Source organism: Phodopus roborovskii, unplaced genomic scaffold (genome assembly GCF_943737965.1).
Source record: "Phodopus roborovskii unplaced genomic scaffold, PHOROB, whole genome shotgun sequence".
NCBI classification, from domain to species: Eukaryota; Metazoa; Chordata; class Mammalia; order Rodentia; family Cricetidae; genus Phodopus; species Phodopus roborovskii.
Window position 1 is genome coordinate 11,880,145 of NW_026126549.1, and position 10,330 is coordinate 11,890,474.

Below are 10,330 nucleotides of genomic sequence, written 5' to 3' on the forward strand. Positions count from 1 at the left end.
AGTTTATAATATTATCCTTCTGTGGTCTTTGCTGGAGTTGAAGACAGATAGTTATGGTTCTAATTTTCCTTAGTTAGGATTAAAGATAAATTACATATAGGACTTTAGACTCACAAAGATAGGATAGATAATAAAGTATTTTCTTTAAATCTTGCTAAATGTTAATGGACTAAATATTGTTTGATGTGCTTCTTATTTGATAACTATTTTGTTATATATTTTCTATGTTAAAGTTAAAACCCTTCTTTTTATTTTAGACAGAAAAGAGGAGATGATGGGAGAGGTCATTCTATAAATATGTTTCTCTTATTGGTTAATGAATAAATCACTGTTGGCCAATAGGAAAGCAAGATAGATGGGACTAGGAGACAACGAGGATTCAGGGAGAGGTATTGAGGAGATTCAAGATGTAGGACCCAGAGAGAACTCCAGACTGTCTCTCCAGTAAGATAAGATCATGTGGAAATACTTAGATTAATAGAAATGAGTTTATATGAGGATAAAGTATGTGTCTTATTGGTTAATAGAAAATATGAACCAAAAACCAAAAAAAAAAAATCCTTTCTTTAAAAATTGTAACCCTATTTGTGTGATTGTCATTTTTAAATGAGCTATATAAACACAATACCTAAACAAGAGGAGAAATATATATATATATATATATATATATATATATATATATATATCATAAAATTGACCTTAAATTGTATCAATAAATGAAACTCCATTCCAAATCAAAGTATTTATATCTATACCATAATCCCCCTTTTACCTTTAAAGAGATTGGTAGTGGCCATTAACCATTTATAACCAACTCCTTTCATATAAATGAAAACAAATGTTTATAAATAATATTTGGGGATTTAGGTATTGTTCTTTCCAAAGTACTTCCTGCTGGTTGGGGGCGCTGTCATGGGGATCCTAAGAAGACACAGAAATCCTAGCTGTAGTGGTCTGCAAAGCTGACTTCTTACAGCAATTTTGAATGTTGGATCACTTGGACACTGTTTCAAGGGTCTTGCTTGATCAAACCATGTTAGTCTGGAAGGAATCCACAGCTTTTCATTTTCTGTGGAAACAAAAATAGAAATCCTTTTCCCCAGTAAACTGTCCTTGTACTTAAATTGTGAAGTGAAAGCATTTTTAAAATATATAAATTGGATTAATCTACGAGCATTTCTTTTAACAATTGTTGCTATTTCCTCAGCAGTCAAATAATATGAAGACAACAGAATAGCATATAGTATCCAAAGTTTCTCAGTGCTTTCCATCTTTACGTGGCAATTTTATTACTCTATTTTTTTCTATTTTTTTATTTATTGAGGCAGGTTTTCTCTGTGTAATTTTAGCTGCCCTGGAATTTACTTCATAACTTTGGCTACCCTGGAATTCACTCCATACACCAGGTTTACTTTAAAATCACAGAGATCTGCTTGCCTCTGCCTCCCGAGTGCTGGAATTAAAGGAGTGTGCCACCTCACCCAGCTACTTCTCTACAGCTGTTCATACACACCATTGAAATGTTAGCAGCACTTCTTAAAAGCTGTGCAGGTTTTGGCTTTTTGTTTGTTTTTGTTTTTGTTTTTGTTTTGTTTTGTTTTTTTTCTGCTTCTGCTGAGTCAGGAAATCTCCCTTAAAGGAGCCGTGCAAGTCTCTATCTCTAGCAAAACAGAGCACAACTGAGAAAAATGCTGCTACCAAGAAGCCTTGCTTGTCTCTGTTCTTTAGTTTCCAAAACCCTTTTTTATGCTTTTGACATGTTTTAAGTGAAAGTTCTCCAGTGCACATCGGGGCGCCATTTTGTTATGAACATGTTTTCCTGCCTGCCTGATCCCTCAGCCATGCCAACCCCAAATAACACACAGAGACACTGTATCAGATACAATGTTGTTGGCCTGTTACTAACATTACTTATTGGCTAGCTCTGTCTTAAATATTAACCACTTTCTATTAATCTAAGTATTTCCATGTGGCCTTATCTTACCAGCGAGAGAGTCAAGAGTTCTCTCTGGGTCCTACATCTTGACTCTCTTGCATCTCCTGGAATCCTGATAGTCTCCTGGTCCCACCTATCTTGCTTTCCTATTGGCCAACAATGCTTTATTCATTAAGAGAAACATATTTACAGAATGACATCTCCCTTCATCTGTCTTTTATTTATGACTTCGGAATCAGGCAGCATCTCTCTTTCAGCCTTAGGAATGAGCTGAGTGGGGGACAGGAATGAGTTTGAAGAAGCAGAAACAGAAAAAATGGAGGACGGTCCCTTGGAAGTTGACTTATGCTGGCTTAGGCAAAATTTTTTGAACCGATTGCTGAAGTCTCTTGTTTTGCTTGTGTGTTTGTTTTAAGCTTCTTTTCTTGATAACTTCCTCATTTTTTTAAAGTTTCTATTGAATTACATAGCATTTAACACAAGTGATTCCATTTTGTTTTGACCTTCTAGGGCCTAGGCTAGCACAGGATGTCACTGAAAAACAATTATGTTCCATATACTTTATTAAGCAACAGATACATCTAAAATTACTAAAAACATGTTTTGAAATACATATTGAAAACTATCAAAATATAAGAGAGGGCTCTGAAAAGTAAGCAATAAGTAATAAAAAGTCAAGCTGCCAACATAAGAAACTAGTTCTAAAAGGACAAAATGCATCTTATAGAAATATCTTTAAAATTAATCCTCACAAAATGTTGCAATTATTAGATTACAGATGGCTGTGCTATAGAGGTAATATTCCATGGACACTTTTTGTACCAGTCCTTGTTTTATCTTCCTCTTGTTTCCTGCTATTCCTTATCCTCAGTATCTCCTGCCTAGACAGAAGCTTTTCATAAGCTTAAGGATTGGACATCAAGTCCATTGTCATTCTTTCTTTGTTCAGATATTGCCTGGATCTGAGAGCACCTAATGTTGGTAAGAGCTTCCTATCCAGAGTTGCTCTGCATACCCTAACTCAGCATGAAAAATCCAGAGTAGGAGTGTTTCCCAGACCAACATTCCCAGAAGATGGAGGGAAGAATTGAAAGGACACATCAGGGAATTCCTGCTAGTAGCCACAGATGACGATGCTACAATCTCTGCCTAGGGATGTACAGAAAGTTGATTTGAGTAAAATGAGATTAATTTGGAAACACTTAGGCTACACCTCTGTGAATTTATCTCCACCTAAACCCGATGACACATTCCTTTGAGTATGTATTTTCTATTTAGATAGTTTTACCCTAGTTTTGCCTAATTTTGGAGAGTTTTGGATTTGAAAGTGATTTCCCATGGTCTCTTTATTTGCTGCAAGCAAATTTTACTTTGTGTGACACCTATTCTTAATGCTCTGTTCCTAGGTGATTGCCTCAAAGAGACAAACTCTGAATCAAGTAAAAAAGGCACATTTGAGCAACAACACTAGAAGTAAAACTGGAAAGACACATCCGTGAAAGAAACAGTTATTGAACAGATAAGAAGTTATTGTGACTACTTTATACCTATGACCATACAAATGTAGATAAAAATTGATAACTGGTAGAAATTTCTTAACTACCTAAACCTTGTTTAGAAATAAATAGGAATGCCCGTGCCTTATAAACATTAAAGTAAATGAAATAATAGTTTAGTATTTTTCCCAGACTATTTTGTTGTTGATTAGAAATGAAACCCTATAATCAGATATTTATACATATTATGACTATGTTATAAATTAAAGCAATTTCTAACTCATTGTATGTACCTACTGTAGCCTCAGTAAGAAAAACCTAATGGAGACTTGAAAATAAAATTAAGGCAAAACATTATTTGCAAACATTGGTGCAAAAGTCCTAGAAATACAATAAATAATTAACATAACTCGACAACAATGTCTTCTAATCAGGAATGAAAGCTTGATTCAACTTGAAAGAGGAAGTTGAAGTAATTTTCCATCTCAAAAGAGAAAAGGAGGAACAAAACAATTGTTGCTATAGAGTGGAAGGACAATTAGCATTCAAGCAAACCCATTGTTGAGCTGCCTACATTTCTCTTAGCATGGAAGAATAACATTCCTATATCCAACAACCAAGAGCTTTTACATTTTTCTGTTTTTAGCAATATGTTTTCTTCCTTGTATTTACCATAATGATTGTCTCCATACTTTAGGAGTATTGTTCACTTCCTTTTTTTTTCCCCCCCCACAAACAGAACATTATTTAAAGACAGGAGAACACAACCTAAAGCCCATACCCCAGATGGACTCTGCCAGATCCACTCCCTGCCCAACATATACCCATGGCAGAGCAGGTTACATTGTCCTGAACAGGAATTCAGAAAGATTGTTATAGAGTAAACAAGACAGACTAGAGGGTTCAATTTACTGGACAAGCAGATGTCTTACCTTGTTTTGTTTGTTTGTTTTTTCACCAGGAACCTCCCTTAATCCTCCAGGAATCTCTCTTAATCCACCCTCCAAGGGCAACTACCTCAGGTAAGGACAGTGAAAAGTTTGTGTCCCAGTAAGCCTCTCCACCTATTTAGCAATCCAAATCAGACCAAATCAAAGCAAATTAGAAAAAGTCCAGGTTTAATGGATACAAAGGTCAGCATGGCCTTCCAGCCTCCAGAGAAGAGATGGGAAAGAAAGACCTGAAAACCACACACCTATTTTCTGAGGGGCAGTTTAAATACCCTGTCACAGTGGTCTTGAGCATCTCTGGGGGAGGGGTTATCATGGAGGAGGGCTGTCTGAGATGCAGCAGGGTTTGGAGGGAGATAGGGGAGAGGGGCTTGGTTGCAACTTTCATTGTAACAGGAAGTTCAAGCCAGAAAGCCTGTGTCAGCTCAGGCCCTGCCCTACCAACTGTGATAAAATATGCTTACTTTTCCACCGTTTTGGTCCTCTTCTGCAACCCCCAGCCCTCAGGGATGGCCTTTGCAGTTTGATCCCCAATAAACCTGTCCGCCAATGGACCAGGGAGCTTTGGTAGTTCTCTGCACCACTGCTTATTGGCTTGACCTTTGACCTTTGGTCCACAGCAAGGTCAATGATACTAGTTTGCTTCTAAAATACTCAGCAGGGCTTCTGTTTTGGCCATTAGAAACTCAAGCTCCAGTTAACAGAAAATGGATCCCAGACTGGAAATGGAAGGGTAGAAAGGTTAGAAAAGAACTCTAAAACCTGCAGTTCAAGTTGCACTGATCTAATACTTTAGTCTCCCCAAGGCTTAGTTGGAATAACTAGAAAACTGAAATAATTCCATAGGGATTTTATCAGGTAACAACCACAAGGGAGACAGTGTTTAGAATATCAGTTTCCAAAAGGAGAAGTGCTTGGTAAACACTTCAGGCTGTCTGGAGATGATCTATCCTAGCAAATCAATGCAAAATTCATTTTCAGAAGAAGGAATACATATAAAGGAAATTTAACACAACCTAGATGATGAAATTAGCAAATAAAATTGCAATCACCATAGAAATTATATTTTTAAGGGTTTAAAGGAAACGTGTGGTCATAAAGATTAAAGATAAGAAATCTCAGCAGAAGAAGGGAATGTACTGAAATTATTAAAAATAACCCAAATAGAAGTTTAGGAAATTAAAACTACAATAACTTGAAATTACTTTTTTCTAAGCAAATAAGTTGTACAGAACATTATACATGACAGTAAAAATTTAAATTGCAGTCTATTGAAATAATGTAGCTTCAAAAGGAAGAAAAAAATAGATTGAAATAAATGAATAAAACCCCAACAAACCCGGGAATGGCATTAAAGATCTATGACATAGTAATTGAGATGAAATGAAGAGAAGGGCACAGAATGTAGCAGAAAACAATCGTTGACAAAAAATGGTCCGATATATACTAAAATCAGGTGAAAACTGCAAACAAAAATGTAAGAATCTTATCAAAAAGAAAGATATGGGCCTGGATACAGGGCCACCAGTTTAGGGCACATATGCTATTACAGAAAACTGGAGTTTGACTCCAAACACCTTTTTCAGGGAGCTCACAACCACCTGTAACTCCAGCTCTAGAGGATCTGATTATATGAACTGATAATATGACCTCTCCCTCTTGTGGTTAAGGGAAAGGTTTTTATTATACATATGAAGGAGAGAACAGCCAGAGAAATCTGGAAGAGTCTAGAGCAGGGAGGAAAAAGTAATGGTAATGGGATGAATATGGCCAGCAGACTGGAGCTGGCCATGAAAGAAATAGTTGCGATTGCTCATTTTCTCCCTTGACAGCTTCCATAAGTTGTTGAGATATGGTAAGAATTAGTACTCCAGGAGGAGGCTTCCTGGCCTGGTCTAGCTCGATTTCTCCAGGCATTTCTGTGTAGTGTCCTTAGGAATAGGGTCTTACTTTCGAATAGGGAGTCAACAAAGTGCAACAGCAATGACTTGTATGTGTCTGCAGTCTCCTGGACTCCCCATTCCAACAACTGGAGGGAAGCTTTCCTTCACTTTACTCTGGGATTTTTGTTATCCATTTTATGGCTCTGTGGGGGAGCATAATCATGCCACATGGCATAAATTATTTCAAACTATTTATGTATGTGAACGCCTATGTGTATCTTAAGTAAGTTCAAAATATGATGCCCTGGGACTTCACAGAGGGAGACAGGGAGGGAATGAAAAATGTAACAATGGTAAAGATGTTTGAAGCAACCTTCGGGGACATGGATATTTTCAAATGGCAGAACTACAAGAAACTACAAGGAGAGGTTCAGTATGGGATGCTCTGGAAGATAACTTTATCTAAATTAACATTTTAAGTAAATATAACCACACTTCTTTGAAACAAAATTGAGGTCAATCTCAAGTATGTTCCTGTAGACCTTGGAGCTGAGGCAAGTGTTCTGAAAGCAGCAGAAGCCCTGCCAGTCTACACGGAAGCTGCATTCCAATATCCTTTGGCTCCTTTCCTGCTGTCCTGTCTCCATCGTTGAGCATCCCCAGGCCACTTCCCCTCACCTTAAGGGCACACTTTCTGTCTGGGCTTTCAGGAGCATCTCTGCTTCTCTCCACCACAATACATTTGAATTTTTCTTTCTGCTGAACCTGGTCTCAAAATTACATGACCCTCCAATTCTAGTGGCTCGTACCTTCTGTTCCTTTCATTTTTCTCCCACTTAACCGATTGTTTTTTTTTTTTAAATAATAACTGTAATTTCTTCCCAGTAGAAAAAATTACACACTAGAGACTACTCTAAAGAAAAAGCACAAACTGACCTGAAATGCATAACACACATGAACACTGGGATGAAAGGGCTAGTTTGTTAAGGCTACCACAATGAAAGAGCAAAGACCAGATGGCTTACACAAGAGAAATGTATTTCTTAGTTCTGCAGGCTTGAAATTCAAGACCATGGTTGTCTCTAGTTTTGTTTTTCCTGCATGTTCTCTCCTAAGGCTTTTAGATAGTCACTTCTTACCATGTCTTCTCATGTCCTTCTCTGTGTGCATGCAACCTTGATATCCCTTCCTTCTTTCTCCTGTCACCAGCCACATTGAGTTGGCTCCTCTTCCTGTGAGTTTATAGAACTTAAATTATTAATTAACAATGTTTTTAAAACACATAGTCACATTGGAGATTGTGGTATTCCCATGTGAGTCTTAAAAATATATTACTTAGTTCATCCCAGTGACCATAATCTAAAACATTGCTTACAGGTTCATACACATATGCAATGGTATAATTACAATATTGCACTTTGCAGGAATTGAATTGAATTATGCATACTGTGTATGTTGAAGTCTTGGATTTTTCCATTTCTTTTGTCTTAATTTTGCCTTCTCCCCTTTCTTTTCCAGAGCAGCACACATGGGATAAGGTGAGCTAATGATACCCTGTAGTTATTTGTATCTTCTGTACTTAGGGGATTCTCTACAAAAGTATCAAATGAATTTTTGGAATTGTTTTCTGTTTAGCAGAGGTGGATTTTATAAAACACATCTTTTGATACTTTGGAGTTAGATGCCAGCTGACATCATGGACATTTATCCTAGTTGACAGTAAAGTTTTAACATGTTCTTTCTAGGGGATGCAGGATAGTCTCTGTAATGGATGTACTACAGTATATTCCATCATTCTCTTTAATTGTCATTAATTTCTCTTCCATTTTCTTGCTGTTGCCAATAGCATAGCACTAGAAACAGCTTTACAAGCTAATTATATAATTTATTTAAGATAGACTCTGAAAGTTGTACTATTGTGTCAAAGGTTAGATATATATTTAAATTTTAAAATTCCTGCCAAAGGATATATAACACTTAATATTTCCAGCATGATTATTAATGTATTTTTTTTTCTGAACATCTTTGCCAGTAGAAGGAATTACAACCAATTTAACTCTCTGCCAGTCTGATGGAGGTAAAAAGAGAGTTCACTGTTGCTAAGTACAGGGGACTGAGTGTAAGATCTCTGACTTTAACACTGGTGTGATCATGAAGGAGAAGCATGCATGTAAAGAAAACCCTCAAATTGTTCTCTCTTTACAAGGCAAATCTACCTTTTTAGACACTGACTCTTGGATGTTCACATGGCAGCCTCTTCTTTGGTATTTACTGAACTCTCAATTTCTTGAACTTTTATTCTTACCTGAACCATTTTCTTCTGAAATAATAGGCATACATTGAGGCCTGCTGTAACTCACAAATATGCATGCTTCAGGCTAGAAAAGACATTCCCAGTTATTTATTAGTGGCACACATACATGGTCACCAGGCAGTAGGCAATGTTCAGATGGATTTGTGTGAGTTTTGAATAATTATTTATATATTTTCACAGATATTACTTAGCTGGGATTTTAAAATCCAAGAAGCTGTTTTTCTTTGGACCTGCAGTTTAAACTAGGCAAAGAAGACATAAATTTCTTTCCATAGTAGCACAAGGAGTGTCTTCACTATGGTAGGGATAAATGACTTACATTTATTTACCAACTAGTTCATTGATAAGCTTGAGTATCACATGAGAGAGCTGCATTTGATGTGTCCTATTCTCATTTACATTAACAAGAGATTAGTTTTGAACATTGCATAAAACAAATATGTGTCCTTTGTATGACATTACCATGATAGAATTTTGAATTTAAGAGTTAGCACTAATTATTACAAGAGGGAAAGTCATGTCTACCATTCTTGCTATTTTTTTTTTTTATCCTGTACACAGAAGCAATAGATATTTTCTACTGACTATTGCATGAACTGCAATTCTGGAATCATTTTATTTACATTAAAATTCCATTTAAGACTGACTGTAAGTATGCAGAGTGGATGAAACCTGAGTGAATGTGCATTGTGGGTATGGGAATAGCCATGTAGAGTGCCCCAGTGCCTGAGATCCACGGGATGGTACAGTCTTCCCTTGATCAGCCTCAGAATTATGTCAAAGTCTGCTTCTGGTTCAATTCCAGATGCTAAGAATGATTTAGCTAAAAGCAGTGTATACAGTAACTGTCCACCACAGCTTCTACCTCCTGATGACTACAATCTAAAACTGCCCCCTTACAGATACCTTCTAGTGAGATTAGATAACTCACCACTTCCTTCTCATTCACTTCTTCTCAATAAACACTCCTCCTTACTCGAGGGCACATAATAAAAATGCCAAGTTTCTGGGTCATTGGTGCATCTCCATCAAAGCACATGGCCCACCTGTTCTGAGTTTGTCTGTACATGTGCCTTTGTTCTGTCCTTTTGTTCTGTCTACTTGCCCCAGTCAGGTAAACACCAAAGCTTTTCTACAATTTATCATACTTGTTTTCTTAGTGAGAAATAGTTCCATTTAGAAACATAATCATGAACATTTTTAATATTAGGCACTCAATTTCTGTTCTAATAGCAGGTAAACCTATATATAATCAAAACAGATAAAAGTATTTGATGCTACTACAAATTTTTAGTGGCTCTGCAACAACCAATTCTTTCAAACAATATAAAGCATGCAATGTATTTGTGCTCTCACTCACTTCCTCTGTTTACAACAGTCTTGTTTCATATGTGGAGAACAATTTCTCCCAGACAAAATACTACCTTTGTCACCTAAGTACAAATGTAGACTAGTTGATGATTTCTGAGTGACTTGTCAAAATGCCCAAGGAGAGATCAATTCTGTTTATAGGAATACAACACTTTCAAACATCAGAAAAAGTGAAAATGCATAGTGTCTGGCTTCCGATGAGGACTTAGTAGACAAAGTGAGAAAATATTATATATAATGTATAGGGGACAATTATTCAATTGCAATAGAATCAGAGCTGACTGACATAATTTAATTATTAATCAAGTACATTAAAATGGAGTTGAGGAGATTACTCAGTTAAAAATGTACCATGAAACTGAACCGAGTTCTCAGAAAAA